Raw genomic sequence first — 14,619 nt, 5'->3', positions numbered from 1 at the left:
GTGACCGCGGCTGATATAATTCACAATAGCCAGTAGCTAATTAGAGTACATCGGCCCATACATGAAATATAGCCAGCTATTATTCTAATTATCTTGCTTGTTTATCCTGATTCTCCAAAAGTCTGGTAAAGAAAGGAAGGGTCAGTGGGATCTAAGCCTATTTAGAAATTTGTGGTATCACTTTTTCGCAGTGAAAGGAAGTCATTCATTAGAGACCCAACGTGTAAAGAAAGGATTATGTTAGAACAAGACAATTAATTAGCTTTTGGCAGATTAACAAATTGTTTAAGACTAACAAAAAACAAAATTACTTCAAGATATTATTATTTCGTTTGTATACACAAATGACAATGCAAGCCCCACCAGTGAGTTAAGTGAATAGAAAAATATACCAGGATTATTGATCCAAAATCTATTGTTCTTTATTTAGATTCTTTGAAAAAAAAACCTCTAATGGTATTCCATTTTGTAGTTTCCTAATAAAAACATCTGTCTCAATAGTATATGAAGTCCTCTACTAGATAGTTCACGAAGATGCTGCTTGCAAAATATATGCAGTTAATTTTGGATATATTTGATTTTTTTTATTTTTTCCTATAATATTTAATATACTTGTATAGAAGGCTGTATTTGATTGCTTCAAAACAATCTGTTAGTGAATTTTTCAAAATGTTGATGAAGTGATATGGCTATGCAAAGTCGAGCGTCCCAGACCAGAACTTATAAAGATGAAAAGTATAAATATCGAACAGTGTTCAATCCACACAACATATTTGAGGATTTCCACATGTGGAATGTGATTTAACAGTCACCCAGCACCCCTAAAGAGGAATGGGGGCTTGCGGAGGCTATAAAGGTGCATGCCCCAGATACCTGCTCCACTGTTATAGGAAAGACGTCAGCAATGGCAGATCTTGGACCAGAATTAACAGCAAAGGCCTATCCAGCAACCGTCCTTGGCATGTTCTTCCAATGGCACTTTTGTTTGCCAGCAGGGGCCTGGCTGCACTTCCCCATTATAAGCCAGGCTTGGATTTGGTCTCTTACCAGTTTTCACCCGTCCGCCATTACCGTCAACGTTGGGTTGCCCAAACCAGTTTTAGTGTTAATGATCCTACCTGGGATCCTTGAAAATGAAGTAACGTTGGGGAAATATCACAAAATGTATAGCATGACCTTTGTGTATTATGAAACCAGTGCTGCTGGAAACTCCAATGGGTTTAGCTTAGGTCTCTCCAATGTTTTTAATAGATAGCTCCATAAGTAAATGTAAGTCCTAAGAGGCTAATATGGTGAATGGGCACATTTTCAGGCTCACACAATCCGGATGCCTTTTCCCATGCATTACAAAGATGTGTTTTTTTGTTTTACCAGGATATCATTGAAAATTTAGTTTGGACATTTGGAATTCTCTGTATACAATGTTGGTGTATGATTTTTGTAAAATCTGTTTCCACCTAGCACTGGACTGTGTATATTTCACTCTGTATTTCTAATACATTAGGTTTTTTTTACACCTTCTTATAAGGAGCCAGAATTTTTACAATGAAACTAATTTGGTATCTGTCACCGATAACCGTAGTGTAGTATTTTCACACTTTTTACAGGCTGGCAGACGTCTCTGATATATAGCTACTATATGGACTGTGGTTACTGAACCATAAGAACATAAAATGGCGCCATAACACAAGTGAATTGGCCATAAACTTTCAGAGTTAAGATATGACCAATTATGTGATTATAATAGAAAATATGTAAAAGGTTTAACCAGGACAGGTTTATGAGAGTCTTAAGCTATTGAAATGTCTGTCGCCTGTGACTGTCGCCTGTGTGTTTCATGAGTGTTTTGTGTTCTTCTTCAGAGCTGTGTAAATAAGTCACTGACAGAACATTTTATAACTTCATTGTGCCAACTGCCCAGTAAGTGGGAATAATGGGATATATATATATATATATATATATATATATATATATATATATCAATAGAGCACCAGCAGATTTTATAGCACTATTAGAACATTGAAATAGCTTATATAAAAACTAACAGTAAAACACTCAGAACACATGATGGCCCCCTCTTATAATTCTTATAAGAACTCAAGCAAACCTAATTTTTTTTGTGTTTTTTTTTTTTGCAAGGGCTGATATATACATCTAATTTTCATAATTTCCAAAAGAGTTCCTATTTAATACATTTTTAAATACATATAATTTAACAGCTGTGTCTTGTTACATAAAGTCTATAAATAGTTTTAATAATTGTTTTAAACTGGAGCTTCTAAAACAGACACTCTTAGATCATATTGAAGCACTTTTGGTTAGTATATGATTCTGGATTACTAGAGCCCCTCCACATTAAAAAATAATAATAAAAGTTAGACCACAACCATTGGTTTCCAAGCAATCTAGATCTCTAACTCTCACAAGGGCTTATATAATAGATGCTTGCTTTTTGGGTAAATGCCCCTATAGCCATTATCTCCTTGTCATGGTGATTTCCAATAAACAAATCAGATTGAATTCATAGTACATTAAAATAAAATGCTTTCAATAATACAGGGGGGGGGGTTTGACATATTATTATTTTCTGTGAAAAAATTGATAGTTAAAAATTAAAGGGTTAACTACAATAATGTAATGACTGTCTATAACTGTAAATAGGAGCAGTTTGTTTTAATCAATAATATGAAAGCAATATAGACCTTTAAATCAGATATAGAAAGAGCTGGTCAAAGCTTTATGAGCAAAGGGCTTATTAGTACAATTATCTTGTCTACGAAACTGTAGTGTGAACTGCATTGAATCCACTAAATAAAACATATTCAATAAAATTGTAAGGGTTTATTTTATTTGGATGAAGATGAGTGATATTAGTTAGATTGAATTTTATACCCATGCCCATGATCATTATTACATAAACTGACCTATTTTCATCTAAGATATTATTAGTTAATTTTGTAAGGTATTTGTTTTAAAGAGAAAGCACTAGGGCATGTTTAATTTCATGTTTTATATGCAATATTGTATATTTGTTTATTTGTGATATGTAATTATAAAATCATAGTGACTATATACATTGTTAAAACTGCTTACACCATTACTTATGTTTACTAAACAGTAAAGATCTTCAGAGCATCTTCCAAGTAATGGAGAAAGACCTTTATGGATATGGTGTCATCAGGACATGTCAATAATGAGCATGGAAAAGAAGAGGGTAGGAAGATCCTAAGATCGCATTGAGTGACCTGGCAGTGCCTTAACCTGCGACATTAAAATCAAAGACTTGGCATTCAGGTGTATCTGTCAATTGCCACTTTATAACCTTCAATACACCTTAGCCATCTGCTATGAGGGATCCATCTGTGTGTCATGTACATTTAAATGCATTTATTAATATGGGAAAATCTGGGACTTTCCCCAAGCCCAGAATTAACCCTGAAATGTATCGACTAAAACAAATATATTTCTATTATTCTAATATATAAATAATCAAAATATATTTTGAATTATACTGAAGATTAATAATTCATGTATTTATTAAAAAATACGGCATTTATTGTATCCCTTTTTACGAGTTCATTCCAAAAAACCTTTAGAATTAAAAATAGCTATTAATACTTAAAAAAGGGGCTAGACTGTAACAAAAAGTTAAGCAAATAAGGAAAGGCGTCCAAGTGATTATATTTCCCAAATGGTAATAGAGTTATATTAAGAAAACATCAAGCCTCAACTTCTTCATAGATACCCACCATGTAAGAATTTCATTTGTTGTGTGAATTTTATTAGCAGTAAAAAAAATCCGACCCAGGCTCAAATGAATTTAATTTTGGTTTCTTTGTCATTTATTAAAATCTTCTTGTATTTAAAAAGGATGATTAAACATCTCTAGCTGATCAACTTCAGCATGGGCTTCTACCTGAAATATCAAAAAAGACAGACGATTTGGAAAGATTTTTTTATTAATTGTATTTCTATTTTCCCTACATGGTGATAAAAAATATATAAGCCATTTAACCCCAAACGTACAGACCCAGCTTAATGCATCTAGGTATTATATTGAATAAAAAATATTTGTAACCCAAGTGTGTTTTTTTACAACACAATAATATATTTAAGCATTCAACTGGGAGAACGATGTTTGCGATTTTCTGATTAAGATTTATCTAAGATTGTGTGAAGCTCTAAACTGAAAAACGTTTAATTTTTACTAAGGGCAAGATAGAGGCGACCCCAGATTATGCTTTCCCAAAGGAATGGGAGGCTGGGGGCTGCCACGTGCCTTGTGTATACCTTTTTTCTGCCCCTCTTCTCCTCCCCCCCCCAGCCATTCTGTTGTCCATTTGACCCTCCTACACGCTTATTCTTTTCCACCTTCAGAGACTATCAGGCTCCTCTGTATCTGGATCCTGTCTTGAGACAATGGGACCCCTAACCTTTATTCCTTGGAGACATGCTTTCATCCTCTGGTTCCACCTCACACCTCTGTCCTGGGACCTGCTCCACTACTATTGTCCCAAAGTTGCCGAGAATTAAAAAAAAAAGGCAAAAAGAAAGAAAGACAAAAAAAATACAAAGAGCCAACAGAATCCCCCAAGACCATAAAATGCTAAAACCCAAAAAGTCTCATCCCCTTGTCTGGTTCACACTGATTTCATTCTTTCACAATGGCTTCAGTTATACAATGAATTAAACAGTCCCGTGGTATTTCTATCCCCTTGAAACCTGTGGAACACATACCTATATTTAACTAATTATTTCATAATTTATTTTTAATTCTATGTTAAATATGTGTATTATATTCACTGTTTGTCCGTCTCATTTCTTTCTTTCTCTCTTTCTTTCTTTCTTTCTTTCTTTCTTTCTTTCTTTCTTTCTTTCTTTCTTTCTTTCTTTCTTTCTTTTTCTTTCTTTCTTTCTTTCTTTCTTTCTTTCTTTCTTTCTTTCTTTCTTTCTTTCTTTCTTTCTTCAATTCTAATTGTATGACTGTAATGTAATATCTAAATATTTCATACACATTGTATGCATACGAATATAATATTTTTCATGAAAAAAAAGTGTGGGGGGGGGAGGGTATGATTACTTTGTTGCAATTGCAGCCTAGAAGACGAGAAGTAACAATTTAACCTTTCAGGTTCTGACACCGCAGCTAAAAAAGAGGTAATGTAAGTACACAGGGATTTCAGGGTTATTTTTTTTTGTGCAGAAGAAGCACATTTTTATCAGCTTACAGGGTGGTCAAAGTATCAAAGTGTGAAAAGAAAACCACTTAACCATTGCCTAGCCGGACTGGGCAGAGACAGAACATTGCAGACATTGAGAAATGCACATTGCAATATGGGGTAATTCTTGTAAATATATATTTATGTATATATATATATATATATATATATATATATATATATAATCATCTCATTCCTCCTCTTTTTATTATTGTGAAATTAACATGACACATAGCAAATGGTATCTTTTTTAGACACCTTTGGGCAAGAGCTGCGGCTGAATTTCCTTTAGTATGGGCTACTACTATAGATTGATAGATTTAAGTTACACAACCTGCACACAGTGTAGCAAGGATTGAATGATATATCAGTACAAAATGGATATACAAAACATATTATGAGTTAAACATTATAGCGATATGTTCATTAGATCTGTGTTTCTGCTATAACTTTAGAACTCCCACATATAATATGCATATTATAACTAGCCAAACGAAATGTATATACCGTATATTCTTTTTTTCACTTAGCAAATATGTTGGATTTAAGAAAAAATATGTGGCAAATGTAATTTACAATGAATCCTTTGAAAGTGAAATAAACATAGTTCCTGGTGAGTATAGCTAATAAACATGATTATACAAGGACATTTATTGTTTTACTTTCCACCGCATTTTGATATTTGAAAATAGTTCCTAAAATTTATATGATCATATTCTTTTCATTTTTAATGAATTTTCATTTATTTATTTATTTCATTGAAATCCAACTGAACCATTACAGATAAGACACAGCTTTATGATGTTATCAGATATATATATATATATACTATTTGTAATAAAATGTTTCCTTTGTAGTAATAAATGTTAGCAATAAATGTTTCCTTTTTTCACAACAAAAAGGTCAAGCAGATTTACCTTTAAATTCACTTTATTGTGTTAAAAGGATTGCTTGAGTAACCTGCATTTTTCATTTTTTTTTGTACCTTTAGTCACGTGATTCCGTTCTATACATTCAATATTAAAATAATCAATAAAACTGGCTGACCAGATTCTTCTTTTGATCTTATAGTGGAGACTGGAGATAAAATCAGTGATAAATGTATCACAGGAAAGTTCAGACAATAAGCAGAAACATAAATCATTAAAACATTGCACAGAAAAAACACATTATGTCTAAATAACAAGCAAAGCTCATTCTATATGAGATTTAGATTATGATAACATTTTGTTAAGATGTTTGGATTCTTAACTATTTATTAAGAATTATTTAGTTTTTGACAGTTTCAAAAATATTAGTAATTCAGTATTTTTTTTATTGTTTACTATTATTTATTGATTTATATAGCACCATCATATTCTGCCGGGCTGTATAATTAACTAGCTTAGGCATTAAAGTGCTGCCAATTATGGCTAAATATAGAGCGACATTATGCCAAAATACATTCTCAATGCATTGTATAATGTTTATGCTGCTATTATTATTTGGGTAACTGCAGGAGTTTTTAGTATGGGATATTATGCTTTACAATCAGAGGGGAAGAACTCTGCTGTGGTTCCCTAGTGAATCATATGTCACAATTTGAAACTAAAACCGTGTTGAGTGTGGAAGTAAAAAGTGTAAGAAACGTTAAGGCAAAATAACCAAAACTTTAAAAAATCAAATACAATTTAACAATGCGATGCTGTAAAATGGATGTTAAACATGTCACAAATGGTGGCCATGAATGACAAAGGTGTCACGGGCTATTTTATGGGTCAAGGGGGAAGGAAGGGTAAGGATCATGATGAAATAAGAAGACAGGGAAAAAAGCCAAGTGAATAGGTTACCTGCTACTTTATTATCCTTATATTTGCACCTTCTTCAAAATGGCTTTGCAAACAAGAGATCTGGTGAACTTTTACTGGTGTCAGATCCCATTGAACATCTAGGCCACCTGCTTTATTTTATTTAAAAACACAAATTATTTCTTTTACTGGAGAGCATCTTTCTAAAACATCAAATACAGCATGGGTACAAGCATCAGTAAGTAACACTTTTGCTAGTAAGGTATCAGCCAATATCAAGATTCAGATATAAAATCCCAATACTTCCAACAATGTCTTCGACTTTGCAAAGTTCTGTAGCAGATTATAGGGTCATCAAAAAACTCTTTTTTGTAAGCCCCAGGATGGCATTTCCTCTTCACAGAGAACATGCGCACTAAATACTTACCAAATTCTTCTCTATACCCTTTAATCTACTGTAGCGAGTTAATATCTAGATTCTCAGCTGATCCTAAACCATTGTATTAGGTTGCATTTTCTCTTGCCTAGAAATGGCAAAATAAGATTTCCCCCTTAGTTTTAATATAATATAGTATAATATTAAATTAAAAGCAGATAACAAGCAGCCATGATATAATACAATCATGGCTGCTTGTTATCTGATTAAAGTAGTAACATTAGTTGCATAAAAGTAACAAATAGTAGCTTAAATTAAGTATTTTATTTTCATGTTGCATTTTAAAAGTTATACACTTGTTCTTCATCTTGGATTGTTCATTTCATATTTATTTCATCTTAATCTCTTGTACGCAAAATTCAAGAGGCTCACTAGATATGCGCTGCAAGTGCCCATAGCATTGTCACTCCTATGGTTATTAAGGGCATATTGACCATTCTTCCATTTTAATTATAATTATTATATTTTATTTATATAGCGCCACTAACTTGTGCAGCATTTCTTACAGTGCATGCATTCAAATCATGAAAACAAACTGATACATTAGGTAAGGATGGCCCTGTTCACAGGATTACTATGTATTTTAAATAAACTCTTATCACAACATTTGTACCTTATTGTGTAAAAATGATTCAGTGGTGAGTTCATGCTAACAATTTAAAACTAAGAAATAAATTAAGCACTTTGCATGTTGTATGTTGCCAACCGAATTTACCCTGATCGCAATGTCTGCCTACTGTACTTATACGACTGGAATTGTCCCACCTCTTTATTATACTGTAAACTGTAAAGTGCTAAGTACATCTGTTAGTGTTGTATAAAAAAAATATGCGTGCATACATACATTTTCCATTTTGAACTTCTAATCTTCCCTTTTCTCATTTGTGCACCAACAGTATCTGATTATTGTAAGACAAATTGGCTTTGGCTGCTGAAAGTCTGATTTGACTGTGAAAAGAACAATGAGGTTCCAATATTCCAAAGGAAGTATTTTTTTTTTCTCTTTCATGAGAAGAAACTTGTATAACTGCTTGTATTAAAGGGCAAGGTAGTTGTGTCTATGGGAATAGCTACAGGGGTGGGATGGGTATAGGATGTGACAGGTGGGTTTGTTTGAAGTGGCCAATCTACATTAATTAGAGTCGTCAACCCCTGGGTGACCTTCGGTCAATAAAAGCAGGAATACAGGGTCAGGCTGTGCTGTATTTCCTTCAATGAACATGATGCCATGAACAGATAAGAGGAAACCAGGATATGAATGTACCTCTTGGTCAGAGAACACAAACAAACAAACAAACTAAAATTTTGTATCTAAGATATATAGGTATAACCCAGTTTTATTAGCAGTAGGTGAATAGACTTATTTAAATCTTCTGTCTCATGGATCTCCATAAAATTGCTATGTTCCGATGGCCTTCTTTCACTGAGATAGCAAGATCTTCAAATCTCTGGTATAAAATAAGCAGAAGAAGCCAATTTATCGCCATACATTCTTTACAGTCATTGGCAACAATTGGGTTTGTGAAGGGCATTTCAATAAGTACGCTACAGGAACAAAGTCCTCCATCTTGTCATGGACACTTTACCGGCCCCTGTTTCCCTACATTGTGGAATGTTTTACACATCTAGATAGACATCATTGAAAATGGTCAATGTGAAGGCATTATTATTGGAGCATACCAGCAGAACAACTATGGAGTAGCCAAAGCAGTTACATTTTTATTTTGTCAAACTTTCAGGACCTCAGTGGTCTTTTCTTCAGATTGAAGAAATGTCTTCAAAGGTCCTGAAAGTGGTCCTGAAAGTTTATGCAATTTGATAATTTCTCTATCATACTAAAAAGTAGTCACGTATCCTGGCCTTCCCTGACTAGGCCCAGGCCTAGGGTGGCAGCTCCAGGGGGGTCCACCACTCAATGGGCCAGTTACAGGAGAGATCTTTGATCTCCCCAACCAGCCCATTTACACTATGAAGGCTGAGCCGACTTAGCGCACCCTCCATAGACTTAGTTTACAGTGCAGACCAGATGCAGTGCAGCCATTAATGTAGGGGCAAAAGCGGCAACTGCTCTTGGCCCGTTACAAATAAACATCGCCCTTACCAGAAGCAGCCTAACACTTTTAAAGACCTGGTTGCTGTAACTTTCCTTTGTTTTACCTGACACAGCAGGTTTATTCACTAAAGTTCATGGGAGTTGCACTTTAAACTGAAAAAACTTCTTTATGCAGTGGGAAGGGTAAATAACAGCACTTACTGTGTACCGGGGCAAATGTACCAAGGCTCAAATTATACAAACTGTCACGTGGCAATGGGGCATCCTAGTGACTAGTGTAAAGTGTAAACTTTGGAGAGAGCAAAACTTCCCAAGTTAACAGGTAATGGGAAAGCCCACAGACTGCCTGCTCCCTGGGCAGCTATCCTTTTTACCTTACGGCTCACTTTACTGCTAGGGAGGAGACGTGATCAAAAACACTTATTACCGGTATTTAAAAAAGTAACCCCAATTGGTATAAGTAATATGAGACTGTTTTGGCACAATCACATTTTGTGTTAGCTGAGCAACAATCACATTTACACAATGTATTGCTACCTATTTACACTTAATCAGGAACAGTGTACATAATTTTTTATTATAATAATTCGTTATTTTATTCTTTCTTGGGAATAATGGTCACACTGTAATACTATGGCTACATGTTCAAGGCTTGAAAGAAAAAGTACATTTACAGCGTTCACCCGCTTCAGAAAAAGGAAACACAAGAAGGCTTTCAGTACAAAGAATGTGTCTTTGGAAGTCATAGAACATTCGGATAAATAGATAAGATGGGTGAAACAGATCCAGTGAAGGCCAAATACTTTAACACACGGTTCCAGGTGCCTCTTCCTGTTTTTGGAGGAGCTTAATTATTAGAGTCCGTTTACTCTAGGCCAAAAACAAAAAATGAGGCCTTCAGACAATGAAGCCATAAAGATCCAACTGATACACTTTATTTTTTCATGTTTTGTGCATTTTTATTGCAGCTCATATAAGTGCTTGACAAGAAAACATTTGAAACTCTATATTTGCTCTTGAAAAACAACATACACCTTCAAGATGTTAAAAAAGAGGAAACATTCTTGTATACATTTCTATTGTACCTGTCTATGTTGTTCTGTTACATAGCGTAGGGCATAATCAAGCCATAAACCCATACAAACCACCCTCCACAGCACTTTCTTAGCCAAAGGATTAACAGTGAGTGAGGTGTGTGTGGGGTAATTGCTTCTTCCAGGATGTTGAAAAAGACAATATAAATTCCATATACTGAAATGCTATAATTATAAAACGTATAGCTATCAAATGTACCAAGCTTAGAACGGTAAGTTGGGATCAGCGATTATCCCGGGACACATTTAAACATCCCACGTTAATGACCCATACATGTAAAGCTGTGCCCCATATTCATACCCGAGAACTCTCAGGGTCTGACCGTAAGTCTCAGGGTTTTTTCCCAGATTTCCGAGTGAAGGTACGCTCTTGGGGTCACAAATAATTACAAGGTTTCCACAACAAAGGATATTAGAGCCATTTAGTTAACTAAATTATAAATTATTAATATTTCTCAAGTCTAAAGGTCAGCTCATTAGAAAGTTCCCAGGCAGGGCCGGCCTTAGCGGTGTGCAAACTGTGCGGCCCCACAGAGTGCCATGGCAGCAAGGGCGCCTGCCCGGGACTTAAATTAAAACATCGTTGGTTTTTTTTCAACTTTATTTAACATCATTCATGTTAAATAAAGTTAAAAAACAAACAAAAAAAAAAAACCTGATGCTTTAATTTAAGTCCCGGGTTGGGGCGCCAAGCAGTTGCTTGTGAAGTTTTCAGCAACCGCTTGACTCCCCTCACTCTCCGTGATTCGGTCGCAGTGCTGGCATTTCATGTTGAGCGCCGGAATATGACATCATATTACCAAGGTATAGTCTTGTGCCTAATGCATTCTTCAATTAGAACACTACTGGGTTGAATTTAACATACATACTGTTGGGTGCAAATATTACAGAAACATCCCCCATCATCCCTGGAAATATTACAGGAATTGTGAGGTAGGCTGACACATAGATGGAATAGGACAGAGCCATCCCATCTCCAAGAACACGCAAAAAATGGCAAATCTCTGCTTTTCTCAGTTAAACACAAACCAACTAGTATACAACCACTGCAAGGATCACAATAGCTTGACACTAAGATGTGAGATATTTTGGGGACATTGTGAAAACTACTGCCAATGGAAGTGACGTTATTTTAATTTGTTAGGTGTGACCTACATATAATAAATTATTTGGAATGTTATCTCCCCATTTGTTGATAATGTATCTTCCTGTAACATCTCTCACTGAATGACAACTAAACAAAAGTACTGGTGCCGGGGCACAAATGTCTCTACATTGTCATAAGTGCGCACAAGCTGGGCACCTAATGATGTCAAGCAAATGCACACAACCCGACTTGAGCATTGTTCCTGTTGGCCAGTCTGGGATGGTCATCTCCTGGCTTCATGTTATCCTGTTGTTTGTTGCCATTGCATTAAAAGCACTCTGTCTAGCGCTACATAAATAACACGGTCAGTCTAGACACAAAGGAGAGAAGATTTTCTCTGTCCATCTCTAAATTTGTGTGGTTATCTCGGTGGGCTTGTCTTCCTGGATGTGTCTCAATGCAAGTTTGTTACAATAAAACAGCATCTACCCAAGTAATCCTGCCTAGAATCATGTTTGCACATAGGGGAATTCTGCTTAACAATATCACTGCAATTAGTTGACTCTGGCCCCAGGAGGGCATGTACTCCTTAGTAAATCTGTGTCCAAATACCTTATCTAACTCTATTCAAACCACTATCATCCCCCACCTGCTTGTTAGACTATCAACACTTTGTAAATCACGGTAGGAGGCAGGGTAAATAAGATGGGACTTGGATGTTTTATCTCTGCTGATTCCTTAATGCACACAGCACATATTTAAAAAACTATTAATTCAATTCATACTCATACTCTAATTATGTTATTTAGGAGAAGAACAAGTTCAGTAAAAGTTAGTCTAGCACGTCACAAAATATGGTTATTTATGCTAGTTTTTTATATCAAATTACATTTATGTATTTAGCGACAGCAGGTTCAATAGTGCTGTTACAATGGGGGCACTGAAAATATTTAACTATATTTTGGTGTGCAGTTCAACCATGGTTATGTTTAAAATTGTGAGGAACAATGTACAATAGACCCCTCTAGACTGTAAGCTCGTTTGAGTAGGGCCTCCTCACCAGTTGTCTCTGTAAGTCAATTTGTTATGTTACATACTACTTGTTATGTCTACCCATTGTACAGCGCTACGGACATTGATAGTGCTACATAAAACAATAGATAATAATAATAATAATACAATGCGTGTGGTTTGTCCACGCGTCCCTTCTCAAGCCTTGCACCTTACCGGGTGCACTATGGAACCCCCTGGGGGTGAGCTTTTGGGAACTCTCTGCTAAAAGCTTGCTTTGGTGGACTGGGATAGGCTAGATATCCTTGAACGAGAACTGTACATCTGGTAAAGCTAGCGCTACCTGCATGACTAGCTAATTTCGTATTGTTTCCTTGAATGTTGAGGGGCTAAACTCTTCCATCAAACAGAAGAAAATTCTTACACATCTAAAAAAGAATTAGCCCGGGATATCTTTTTTTACAAGAGACCCATTGGAACGACCCTTTAACTAATACACCTAAAGCCCCCTGGATCTCTGATTACCTGTCAGCTAGCAAGTCAAGAGGGGTTCCAATCATATTCAGGGCTGGATTTCAGAGCATCATGGGCCTGGTGCTGAGGATTTGTGTGGGCCTTTTTTATGGAAATAAATGAAATAGACAGAATAAACAGAATCTTAACTCTTCGGCATCCATGTGTACTAGAAAAAAGATGACATCAGTGCTACTCAGATAGTATAGGATATAATCTTATGTAAAGAAATTGGGAGTACATCGGTTCACTACAAAAAGTAATCATATTTTTTTGTGTGTTTTAGGCCCTTTGCTATTTCTCTTAGAACCCAAGCAATCAATCCATCCACATTTATAAATTCTTGAGAGATTCAGACAGGCTAGAGGTTTTGTGATTAATATGTTGAAAACCAAGGCACTTCCCATCTTTCCACAAGCAAAATTGGGCTGGGGATCTCCATTATCTTTTAAATGGGAAGCCAATCCATTTAAAATATGTGGATATCCAACCTATACAATCTATATAACTAAACATAGCGCCACTTTGCGCAAGAGTAGAAGAAACATTTTGGAGTTGGTCAAAATTGAACTTATCTTTTACAGGAAAATGTACAAAATGGTATGCTTTCTGAGATTGTTGTACCTCTAACATTTGCTTCCCGTAATCATGAATCGGAATGATATGAAAAGGCACAATAGGTTGCTGCATGATTTATCTGGCAGAACAAAAAAGAGTAGACTATTACAATTTAAGATACAGCAGCCCATCACTTATATGAGAGTAATCCGCCCAATATACAAGACTATAATTTAGCGGCTAATAATCGCATAGCTACAGATTGGATCTTAAATCATGGCAGATTTGCCTGGCCTAGACCAACAATTCTCCTTGGATATCCATTCGGCTGCCCTCCTGCATCTTGTGCAACCCTATGTTGTCGTCAGACTGGAAAGCTTGAAAAATAGTCAGGAAAAGAACATTCTTTAGATTTGTACCCTTGATTTGTAATCCCATGGTCCAACATGGCAAGGTAGACCACACCTTTTGGTGTCTGTATAATCAAGGGAGAAGATTAGAACCAGGAAATAGTAGCAGGTTTACGTTACTTCAGCTAATGAAACAGTCCCCATCCAGCTTCTGCATTCCTTGCACCTAACTAGCTACATTACCACAGTGACCTCCTCCCTGACAGGTACAGATCACAATACCATAGCACCTTCAAGAAGCGGAAAACAAAGCACGCAGTGCACTTGCATGTCCTGAACGAAGTTAGGACCCACACAGTTGAAGGTCCGCATGCATTAAGTAAGAACATTTTGAGGACCCCATGTAGAGAGACTCTGAACTACAAATAAGGACACTGTAGGGCTCTTTTACGTAAACAGATATATTTATTTTAAAATATAAGATATTAACCAGCTTTTAATATCATCAAGC

The sequence above is a fragment of the Spea bombifrons genome, chromosome 4, assembly GCF_027358695.1.
Source record: "Spea bombifrons isolate aSpeBom1 chromosome 4, aSpeBom1.2.pri, whole genome shotgun sequence".
Taxonomy (NCBI): domain Eukaryota; kingdom Metazoa; phylum Chordata; class Amphibia; order Anura; family Pelobatidae; genus Spea; species Spea bombifrons.
The sequence above is the reverse complement of the archived record's forward strand: the minus strand, read 5'-3'. Positions refer to the sequence as shown.